Raw genomic sequence first — 12,400 nt, 5'->3', positions numbered from 1 at the left:
AGAACTTTACAAGAAAAAATATCTAATTCCATCAAAAAATGGGAAGAAGAAATGAACAGACACTTTGATAAAGAAGAAATACAAACGGCCAAAGGGCACATAAAAAATGCTCCATATCACTAATCATGAGGGAGATGCAAATCAAAACAACTATGAGGTACCATCTCATGCCACAGAGATTGGCACACATCTCAAAGAATGGCAATAAGCAGTGCTGACGGGGATGTGGAGAAAAAGGAACTCCCATTTACTGCTGGTGAGAATGCTGTCTGGACCAACCTTTATGGAAAATATGGAGATTCCTCCAAAAGCTGGAAATTTGAGTTCCCATACGATCCAGCTATACCACTCCTAGGGATATACCCTAGAAACACAAAAATACAATTCAAAAATCCCTTCCTCATATGCACCCTATGTACACCTCAACCCAGACATGCACCCCATATATACCTCAACCCAGGCCCTTTGCCTGGTTTGTATTGTGAATTGGGGGACAAAAAAAAAAAAGAAAATTGTTTTCTTGTAAACTTGTTTAATGACTGACACTATGAATTCCTCTTATATTTCCTACATATACATATTTGCACATATTTTTGTTGTTTTTTTTTTTTTTTGGGCCACTGCTGTAGGCGGCTTCTGTCCTACAGCCACTAGTGAGATTTTGGTGAATCCACTTTAGAGAGAGTGGGTTGCACTGACGGCGACATATGAAATATAAAATAATGAAATCACAGAGTACGTGGGGTCAACACATCTTCTGACAGGAATGAACCAGTTTATTTTCCAAACAGGGGTAAGCCAGTCACAGGTGCACAGAAGGATGTTTACAATAACAAAACAAAGTTAATTGCAAAAGAAAAGGTCACACTCAGGGCAGCTTTTAACAACCAACCTCAAATGCAAAACAAGGGTTAGGAGAAAATAGGAAATATCTAGAAACTTGATCTTCACTGGGCAGGGCTCTATTGTTTTAGAGGTCAAGTAAAGGAAGGAGCCAAATCCCCTAAAATGTGTTTAGGTGTGGTTCCCTTTTTCTAAGGAGAGTCAGTAGCCCAGGGAGGGGTCTGCTCTCTGGCTTAGCCCTTGATTATGGTAACTACAGCTGCAAGGACATATTTGAAAAAGAGAAAAAACATAGTCTTAATTTATAGGTTCTAAATATCATCCAGAAAAAGGGGTTCTCTTAGTAAATCTTTGGTGCTGGGATTTCTGAGCCAAATTATTTGATAGAGGCCACAATTTTGCCTGAGATTTTACAAAGGAGAGATAGTCAAATAATGACCGAAAATGTAATGCCAAGCATCTCTTTGGAAATTCCTGAACCATCCATGCAGGGGGAAATGGCATCCACAATAGGCCTTTTGAGGAACCCCATGGGGGTTATTTCCATTTTTCCCACCAGGAAAATCTGAGGATATATCTGGTGGGCTGAACTCCCCTAGAAGTTTATGTATGCTGTAGCAGGCCACCCTCGGTGGTGCTCAGGGGTTACTCCTGGCTCTACATTCAGAAATCGCTCCTGGATCAGGACCATATGGGATGTCAGGGATTGAACCCACGCCTTCCTGGGTCAGCCACGTGCAAGGCAAATGCCCTACCACTGTGCTACCATTCCGACTCCTGCATATATTTCTTGAATATGAAAATTTAAACAATCATCATTCCTAGCTGACTATAGTGTGATAAAATAAAATATGCAATAGAAGTTCATAATATGTTTTTATATAAGATAGCAACAAATCCTTGAAGGTCTTAGAAGCACAATGAAGGTTTGTACTGGCCAAAGACTGACAATAAGACATGACAGCAAAGAATTGCAGTGTATCACTGCAATTATTAATTTTTAAATTAATAATTTTGTAATGATTCTTCAACTATAAAGTGCCATTGGTAAATTTTAGGAGAGGCTAGGACACATTACATGAAAAAGTCATAAACATGGGGAAAGACACCACTAGCACTGATCACTGAGGCAGAGCCAGAGTAAGTCCTGAGCCCCACTCATTGTGGTTTCACAATCCATATATATAATCAATTTGAAAACCCTTAAAATTAAGCATCCATTCATTAAAAAAAATGAACACATATAGTCATATATTCAAGAAAATGTATTCATCTATAACAATCTCAAACCTTCTCTTCATTAGATTGTGTGAAGAGAACCTGGCAAGTCTGGGCATATTATAACTTCCTGGAAAACTTGGTGCCATGGACATACTGAATACGTGTTTCAAATTTCCCATTGGGATCTGGAGGGCGCTGCACCCTCTTCAGCAGGTGGGACTCTGGAACTCCCAGGGACTGAGTGGCGGGGGGCATTGTCAGCACCAAGTCCCGAGTAGAGGACTTTGCAGCCCATACTCTGGAGGCTGAAGTCCCTGCCAGGTCCTCATGTCATTGTACTCTGGAAGGCCACCCTGTGCAGGCCCCAGTCGAGCCATGGAGGTGGCAACCCCAATGCACAACCCAAGTCCCAAGCTGTGGCTAATGCAGGAGGGGTTGGCCGCTGACCTCATCCCTGGACGTGATCTCTGGGCCCCTCGTGGCAGCTTTGGGTGCCCATGTGGTCCTTCCTATCTGACATGCCCAGGGATGTCACAGTCACTGTGTGCTTATATAGGCCAGTGCGGAGCCAGGGAGCCAGAGCTTTGGGCTAGTACAGCTCTAAAATTCTTGAAGTTTTTGGCTGAAGTTTGCCAGAGATGGGCAACTTTATTAGCCACGTTAGGAACGGCTTGACAGTTTCTGGCAACCGCAGTGGTCCTCCACCTCGTCCTTCTAGAGGTGACTCCAACCGGCCCATCCAGTGGCTGTGGTACCAAGGGGCCCAGTGGAGGTCAGTGGAGACACCCGGTCCCCGCCTGTCCAGCTCCCGCATGGCATTTCACACCAGGTTCTTTTCAGGGGGGCCTGCAGCGGTGGGGAGCCCCTCTGGACGAAGAGCAGGCCAGGTTCCTGCTGGTGCTGCACAAGACCCGCTGGGTCCTTCCATCACCAACTGTGCTTGGAGTATAGCGTAGAAGTAGTGGGTGGAGGGGTGCCCTGGGACAGCCTCTGGAGCGAGACCCTTGCCCCCAGCGATGCCAGCGGGTCAGCAGTGCCAGGGCTGCCCAAAGACCCGCAGCCCCTCACCTCTGGCATCCCGGGGAGCACTGTGGCCAGAGTAGGCCCAGAGCCCGAAGTGGGCCCCGAGGGGAGCAGCTCTGTCCCATCCCCTGCCCGCCTGTGGCTGGGCAGACACAAGCTGCCGATGCCCGCTGCCACATCATCTGTACCTGCACCTGGCCTGCGGCAGATTGGAGACTTCCCCCAATGCCAAGTTTCCCATCTCGATGTTGAGTCGAAGAGAAGCGTCTCCAGGCCCCGATGACCAGGCCGCCCACCAATTTCCCCAAGGCCCTGGGACAGCCTCTGGAGCGAGACCTTGCCCCCAGCGATGCCAGCGGGTCAGCAGTGCCAGGGCTGCCCAAAGACCCGCAGCCCCACACCTCTGGCATCCAGGGGAGCACTGTGGCTAGAGTAGGCCCAGAGCTCGAATTGGGCCCCGAGAAGAACATCACTTCAGCCTCTGCCAGACGCAAGCTGCCGATGCCCGCTGCCACATCATCTGTACCTGCACCTGGCCTGCGGCAGATTGGAGACTTCCCCCAATGCCAAGTTTCCTATCTTGACGTTGAGTCGAAGAGAAGCGTCTCCAGGCCCCGATGACCAGGCCGCCCACCAATTTCCCCAAGGCCCTGAGCCGCTACAGGTGTCAAACACCCCAGGGCAGTGCAGGGACACCCACCACTTGGGCCACCAGGCTGGCAGTGCAAGCCAGTCTCCTACTGCCACCTATGCCATCCTCCAGTTTGCAGAGGCCTTTGGCCATGACTTCATCAGACACACAAACACCCTGCCTGGCCAGCGCCAGGACTGAGCGAACTCCAATTACTGGGTGTATGGGTGTATGCCCTAAGAATATCAAACAGATTGCTTTCTTTGATTTTAGGCATCCCCAAGTTCGCCACCTGCTGATCAGGGGAACCATTGAAGATGGAAATGCCTGTGTTGGGTGTTTCAAAATCAGTTGGAAAGGAGCGAAGAGAACAAATTTCCTATTGGGATCTGGAGGGCGCTGCACCCTCCTTAGCAGGTGGGACTCTGCAACTCCCAGGGGCTGAGTGGGGGGAGCAGTGTCAGCACCAGGCCCCGAGTAGAGGACTTTGCAGCCCAGATTCTGGAGGCTGTAGTGCCAGGTCCTCATGCCGTTGTGCTCTGGAGGGCCAGCCTGTGCAGGGCCCAGTCGAGCCATGGAGGCGGCAAACCCGATGCACAACCCAAGTTCCAGGCTGTGGCTAGTGCAGGAAGGGTTGGCCTCTGACCTCATCCCTGGACGTGATCTCTGGGCCCCTCATGGCAGCCATGGGGGCCCATGCGGTCTTTCCTCTCTGACATGCCCAGGGATGTCACAGTCACTGTGTGCTTATATAGGCCAGTGCGGAGCCAGGAAGCCAGAGCTTTGGGCTAGCTCTATCAATGTTAGGGGACTCCCTTTTTAATTGTTTGCCCTGTTTTGCCCAACATGGGCAATATTATTTCCCAGGTGGGAAATTTTTTGAGGTGCCGTAGTCTGCCTGGCAGTTGCCATCTGCGGCGTAGGCGCTATTCCTCAGACTCCTCCATCTCGTCCTTCATGGGGGTCTGCAGTGGGGGAAGCTCTGGACGAGGAGCGGGCCAGATTCCTGCTGGCACTGCAGAACACCCACTGGGTCCTTCCACTAACATCTGTGCATATAGTTCCGTGCAGAGAGGAGCACCGGCAGGCCTGCCTTTCTGGCACCCTGGGGAGCACTAAGACTGAAGTGGGCCCCGAGGGGAGCAGCTCTGCCCCAGACCCTGCCCACCTGAGACTGGGCAAATGGAAGTTGCCGATGCCCGAGTTGCGTCAACTGTGAAAGCATTTGTACCTGCACCGCAGGAAGATGAGCCAACGGAAGAGAAAAAGAAGAGGAGCTGAAGGTGGAGGAGGATGCTCGCTTGGAGTTTCGAGTGGAGGAGGTCAGTAGTGCCAGGGTGTACCTGCAGCCTGTCCTGGAGCAGATTGGAGACGCCGCCCAATGCAAAGATGCCCCACCTGGACGTTCGGGTGAAGAAGAGCATCTACAAGCCCGACTACCGAAGTACTGGGACGCTATAGGAACAGACCACCCCAGGGCAGAGCAGTGGCACCCAGCGACACTCAGCCAACCAGGTTGGCGGCTCGATTCAGTCTCCAGCTGCAGCCAGTGCCATCCTCCGGTGTTCAGAGTGCCTGGGCCACTACATCACTAGACACACAACCACCCTGGCCCGACCAGCGCCAGGTCTGATTTGGCCTCTGGTTCCTGACCAAAGTCTGTACTGGCAGTTAGTACTAACTGTCAGTTAGTAACTGTACTAACAGCTGTCTGTACTAACGACCAACAGAAGCAGACAAAGCAGTATTCTAGGTAATATTCTCAGGAGAATGAACATTGGAGCTCCCCCAAGCAATGCATATATATATAAAAGAAATATATATATAAAAGAAATATATATATATAAAAGAAATACACACACACACACACACACACACACACACACACACACACACATATCCCTTCACTTTGCCCTGCAATCAGCTCCTGAACTGATTTCAGCTCAACTTAGCAGGCAAATGAAGCCAACCAGGGACCTCTTATGATATCTCCTTTAAGTACTTTAACTAGACAAATGCAATAAGCATTCATTGTTTTTTTTTCTGATATGTAAGGAACCAGATATCAGGAGATTATGCAACTCTAAAGCATAAACCACTAATAAATTTATGTAAACAAATAGCATATCTTTATGCTGTATGTCCAAAACCAATATGCTGTATGTCAATCATGTCTTAATTAAGTTAAAATATGCAAATATAAAAATCATCAACCTTATTTACACAATAGCAAATATGTTTCTAAGGCTTATACGGTATTGGTGCATGAGAGAATATATTTGCCTATAAAAAAAGCTTTATTTAAGTCAACTTCTTAACATAGGAATAAACTCAAGACTATAGAGCTGGTTTTTGTATCAGTTAAATGTCTATATACATTAGAAATTTAATCCAATTCTGCCTTTTTTTTTATTGCAAAAAAAGAAATCCCTTTCTCACAACTATATTCATTGTAGCACTATTTACAGTAGCCAGACTCTGGAAACAACCAAGATGATCTTCAACAGATGAATGGCTAAAGAAACTGGTACTTACACACAATGGAATATTATGCAGCCGTCAGAAGAGATGAAGTCATGAAGTTTTCTTACATATGGATGTACATGGAATCTATTATGCTGAGTGAAATAAGTCAGAGGTAGAGAGATAGACTCAGAATAGTCTCCCTCATCTATGCGTTTTAAGAAAAATAAAAGACATTTTTGCAATATTACTCAGAGACAAAGAGAGAAGGGCTGGAAGGTCCAGCTCATGACATGAAGCTTACCACAAAAAGTGGTGAATGCAGTTAGAGAAATAACTACACTGAGAACTATCATAACAATGTGAATGAATGAGGGAAGTAGAAAGCCTGTCTAGAGTACAGGTGGGAGTGGGGTGGGGAGGAGGGAGATTTGGGACATTGGTGATGGGAATGTTGCACTGGTGAAGGAGGTGTTCTTTATATGACTGAAAACTAACTACAATCATATTTGTAATCAAGGTGTTTAAGTAAAGATATTAATAAAAAAGAAAAAAAGACTCCAATGCTTCCTTTTTTTTAAAAATGGGATGGTACTCTGCTAGAGATTTTCCTGCAAATGGGGGAGAAAAAATTCTACTCAACTTGATGTCATGAACTGTTCAGTTGCAGTGTCTATATGAAGGCAAGGGACTAGGATATTTATATTCACTGGCTCCCAAAAGAACAAACAATGTTATTTTAAAGGACATAATTTATATGATTATTCTACCATGTGATTGAGTTTTCCATATATTTTAATTCATTATAAAAACAGGTCAAAAACTAAGCACTAGGGTAAAATCAAGAGGTATTTTGAAGATTTTTTTTTTTTTTTTGGTTTTTGGGCCACACCCGGCATTGCTCAGGGGTTACTCCTGGCTGTCTGCTCAGAAATAGCTCCTGGCAGGCATGGGGGACCATATGGGACACCGGGATTCGAACCAACCACCTTTGGTCCTGGATCGGCTGCTTGCAAGGCAAACACCGCTGTGCTATCTCTCCAGGCCCTATTTTGAAGATTTTTAAAGAAGAAAACTTGTGACCTAGTATTGGTCTAAAACCAAAGTTGGACAAAAAATAGCAATAAGTTTTAGAAGCCAGAGTAATAGCACAGTGGGGAGGGTGTTTGCCTTGATTGCGGCCAAACCAGGTTCAATCCTGCCATTCCATATAGTCCCCTGAGCCTGCCAGGAGTTATTTCTGAGTGTAAAGCCAGGAGTAACTCCTGAGAGCTGTCTGATATCCCCCTACACACACACACACACACACACACACACACACACACACACACACACACACACACACAAAAAGAGAGAAAAGAAAAGAAAAAAATTATAGCTAAATTTTAGACATACCATGTTTCAATATATTGGTAAATATTATAAAACATTTTTGGGACTAGATATTATAATTATCCTTATTTTATAGCTAAGGAAGCTGAGGCAGAGTATAAAGAATGTTTTTAAAATCCCACATCTGGCAAATGATTTAGTCAGAATTCAAACACATCCAACTGGCTCTTTGCCATTACACTACTTAAGGGACATTTTGGTGAGAGAAATTTGAGTGGCAAGAAGAGAATGAAATTGCAGTGAGAAATATTGCTCTTTGTTAATGATAGGTTTGGTTTCCTAAATCAGAAAAAAAATGGGAGGGGGTTTGGGCCACACCCAGTGATGCTCAGGGGTTACTCCTGACTATGCATTCATAAATCACTCCTGGCTTGGTGGAGCATATGGGACGCCAGGGGATTGAACTACAGTCCGTCTTAGGCCATCGCTCCAGCGCCACCTCCCAAAAAACAATTTTTGATTAAAATAATTTTTTATTTAAGCACCACAGATACAAACTTGTCTGTAATTGGGGTTCCATCCAAAAATGCACATCCAACTTCACCAGTGCAGTATTTCCACAACTAATGTTCCCCATTTCCTCCTTCCTCATTACCAGCATGTCTTCGGGACAGGTTTTTGCATTTCTCTCTATCATTGTCATGGTAGTTGTTAGTGTCGTTATTTCTCTAGCTGCATTTACCACTCTTTGTGGTAAACTTCATGTCACGGGCAGTCCTTCCAGCCCTCATCTCTATTGTTTCTGGGTATTATTACCATACTGTCTTTATTTTTCTTAAAATCACAGATGAGTGAGACTATTGTATTCATTTTTCTCCTTCTGACTTATTTTACTCAACAAAATAGTCTTCATGTCCATTCATGTATAGGCAAGTTTTGTGACTTCATTTTATTGGAGCAGCTGCCATTGTGTATAGGGACCAGTGTTTCTTTAGCCTCTTCTCTGTTGTCTGGCAACAGGGTTGTATACAGATTTTACTATTGTAAATAGTGCTGCTATGAACATAGAACTGCAGCTGACATTATTATATTGTGTTATGGTGTTCTTAGAGATTTACCACTGGGAGTGGTATTGCTGGATTATATGGGAGCTCAATTCCCAGTTTTTTGAGGAATCTGTATTATTTTTTAGAAAGGCTGGACTTGATGGCATTTCCATCAGCAGTGAATGAGAGTTCCTTTCACCCCAATCCATGCTAGCAGTAGTCGTTCTTTATGATGAGTGCCAGTTTCTGTGGCATGAGATGAAATATCATAGTTGCTTTCATTTTTATCTCCCTGATGATTAGTGATGTGGAGCATTTTTAATGTGCCTTTTGGACATTGTATTTTTTTTTTTGAAGAAGTGTCTATTCATTTTTTTCTCCCCATTTTTGGATGAGATTAGATGTTTTTCTCTTGTTAGTTCTTTCAGTACTTTGTATATCTTAGATATTAGCCCTTTCATTATCTAATGGATACTGGGTGAATAGTTTTTCACATTCCACGATTTACCTTTTTTATCCTAGTCACTGTTTCCTTTGAAGTGCAAAAGCTTCTCAGTTTGATATATTCTATTTGTATGTCTCTGCTTCCAATTCTTTGGAAAACTGTGTTTCCTCTTTGAAGATGCCTTCAGTCTCAATGTCATGGAGTGTTTCGCCTATGTTTTCTTCTATATACCACATAGTTTCAGGTCTGATATCAAGGTTTGTAATTTATTTTGACTTTATCTTTGTGCATTGTATTAGAGGGAGGACCGAGTTTACTTTTCTGCATGTGGCTGACCAGTTGTCCCAACACCAATTGTTGAAGAAGCTTTCCTTGCCCCATTTTGTGTTTTTGACTATTTATAAAAAGTTTATTGATTTTATGTTTGGGGGTGATTCTTTGAATATGTAAGTCTATTCCATTGATCTGAGGGTATGTCTTTATTCTAGCACCATACTGTTTAAATGATTATTTCTTTGAATACAATTTAAAGTACAATTTAAAGTTGGAGAAAATGATGTCTCATTTTTTTTCCATAGGGGTTGCTTCAGTTATTCTTGAGTGTTTATTGTTACAAATGAATTTCAGGAGTGTTTGATTCATTTCTTTGAAGAATGTTTTGGGTATTTTTAGAGGGATTGCATTTAATCTGTATAATGCTTTGGGGATTTTTGACATTTTGGTGATGTTAATACTCCCAATCCATGAACTGTGTATGTGTTGCCATTTCCTTATGTCATCTTTTATTTCTTTTTTTAATATTTTATTAAAAATCCTTGATTACAAACATGATTGTGGTTGGGTTTCAGTCATGTAAAGAACACCCCCCATCAACAGTGCAACATTCCCAACATGGTGAAGCAATGTTTTATAGTTTTCTTTTTATAGGTCCTTCACTTGTTTAGTTGACTCCAATGTATTTGAATTTTTGTGTTGCTATTGTGAATATTTTTAAAATGTTTATTTCTACTACATTATTATTTGTATATAAAAAGGTCATTGATTTCTATGTGTTAATTTTGAAGCCTGCCACTTTGCTGTATGAATCTATTGCTTCTAGGAACATTTTGGTAGTCTTTAGGATTTTCTTAGTATCATGTTATCCACAAACAGTGAGATCTTGACTTCTTCATTTTTATCTGGATACCCTTGATATCCTTTTGTGTCTAACTGCTATCACAAGTACTTCCAGTAATATGTTGAATAGAAATGGCTACAGGGGCAGTGATGATTTGTGCCGAATCTTAGGGAAAAGGCTTTTAGTTTTTCTCTGAGTATAATATGTGCTATGGGCAAATGGCTTTGACTATTTTGAGAAAAGTTTCTTCCATTTTTATCTTGTTGAAATTATTTTTATCATGAATGGATGTTGCATCTTATCAAATGCTTTCTCTACATTTATTGATTTGATTATGTGGTTTTTAATTTTTTTGTTGATGTGTTATATTACATTGATTGACTTGCACATATTAAACCATCCTCGCATCTTTAAAATGAATCCTACTTGATGAAGCATTGGATATTATTCTCTAGAATTTTGTTGAGGATCTTTGCATCTGTGTTCATCAGGGGTATTGGTCTGTAGTTCTCTGTCTGCGTTTGGTGTCAGGGTGATGATAGCTTCATAAAAACTATTTGGAAGTGTTTCTGTTTCTTTAATTTCCTGGAAGAACCTGGAAAGTATAGGCAGTAATTTTTCTTGAAATGTTTGAAAGAATTTATTAGTGAATTCACCTGGGCATGGGTTTTTGTTTTGCGGAAGATTTTTGATTACTGTTTTAATTTCTTCAATAGTCTATTCAAATATGCTAGATCATCTTGGTTCAACCATGGAAGGTTTTAAGAGTCCAATAATTTATCTATTTCTCCCTCATGTTGAAACTCCTTCAGTTTAGTGTTACTGGGTTTCACACACTTTAGCTTTAAGATATTTTTAATTTAAAATAAACACTTGACTGTGTATTAGAGACCATACATTCTGTTGTGGTTCTAGACATATCTCAAGCAGAGCTTTGGTCAGTGCACGGGTACCAAACTCATGGCTTCATAATCACAAGGCAGGCACCCTTAGGTATTGAGATTGACTCCTGTCATTTCATTCTTCCACAACTTTTTTGTAAAGCTGTCTTCCTTACTTATATCACACTAAGTTTTTAGCCTTCACCAGTTGTCAACTTATTTCTCTATAGTTCTTGCCAATACCTGGAGTATAACTTGCTCTGCAGTCAGATCTGATTAAAGTCAGATAGGAGTTATTTCTAAGACCAGTTTTTGAGATCTATTTTGACTATTTATATTTATGCCTTTCACTGGTATACTAACTACCTTGCCTGTATTTACTACCAAAATACTAATTGATTTGAGAACATCCTTAAATTTGAACTCACTACTTTTGGTTTATGGTAAGTTGCTTTTTTAAATGGAAGACTTGGAGTGATCTATTCTTATAGAATACCTCTCTCTACACACAATTTCTGAACTACTGCTTTGGGAGAAGGACATGGGTGCTTGCTTTACATATTCTTGTTTTACTTTCATTGTGAAATATTTGCATTCTTGGTGAGATAAGAAGGATAATTAGTGAATCCTTAAACTTCTGATTTGCTACTCCACAGTAGCACCTGTGCTCTCTGTGTGAGGTTTCAGTACAGGATAGAATACCCTCATCACTCAGTAACATTCACTAGGAATTTGCCTTTTGTGTTTGAAGTTGAAAGATATAAGAAATAAATGCTAATGTCCCGCTTTTCTCAGCAAAAAATATAATCTTTAGTGAGGAACTAAAGTGAGAGGGACTCACATTTGGGGATCCCATTCACATTGGAACTTGCCTGAAACTAAAATGGAAGGAAGTAAGAGCTAGTAGGTCATGGCTCATGAACCACAGTGTTACTGTTCTTACCAGGATGCAGAAGACTTTTTTAATGGAAATTACTTCACATTTTATATGCCCCTAGGATAATTTTTAACATAGCTTCTTCTTTACAAAGGCCCATAAAATGCTCTTAAATACAAAAGAAACATTTTAGGTTACAACTATATCCTGGGAAGTGGAAACAAATATATATATTATATATAATCCAGACAGAGAACGACGAGGTGTATGCAGTGGTCAGGCTCCTAGCAGGAAACAGATGGACTGCACAAAAGATCATATAAAGAGAATACCTTGAAAATTGTGTGGGAAAGTGAAGTCAACCACAAAAAGATGATAGAAACCAGAGGCAGCAGGAAGTGGTGTCATTCCCTGCCTTATCTGAGAGACAGCAGGGAGAAGTTATCAGACATCTATGTGAGCTGGAGCTGTCTGGTGAGAGGTCTCACAGATAGAAAATGTGTCTTTATGTCAAGTATACT

Source organism: Suncus etruscus, chromosome 1 (genome assembly GCF_024139225.1).
Source record: "Suncus etruscus isolate mSunEtr1 chromosome 1, mSunEtr1.pri.cur, whole genome shotgun sequence".
NCBI lineage: Eukaryota > Metazoa > Chordata > Mammalia > Eulipotyphla > Soricidae > Suncus > Suncus etruscus.
Note: the sequence above shows the minus strand (reverse complement) of the source record.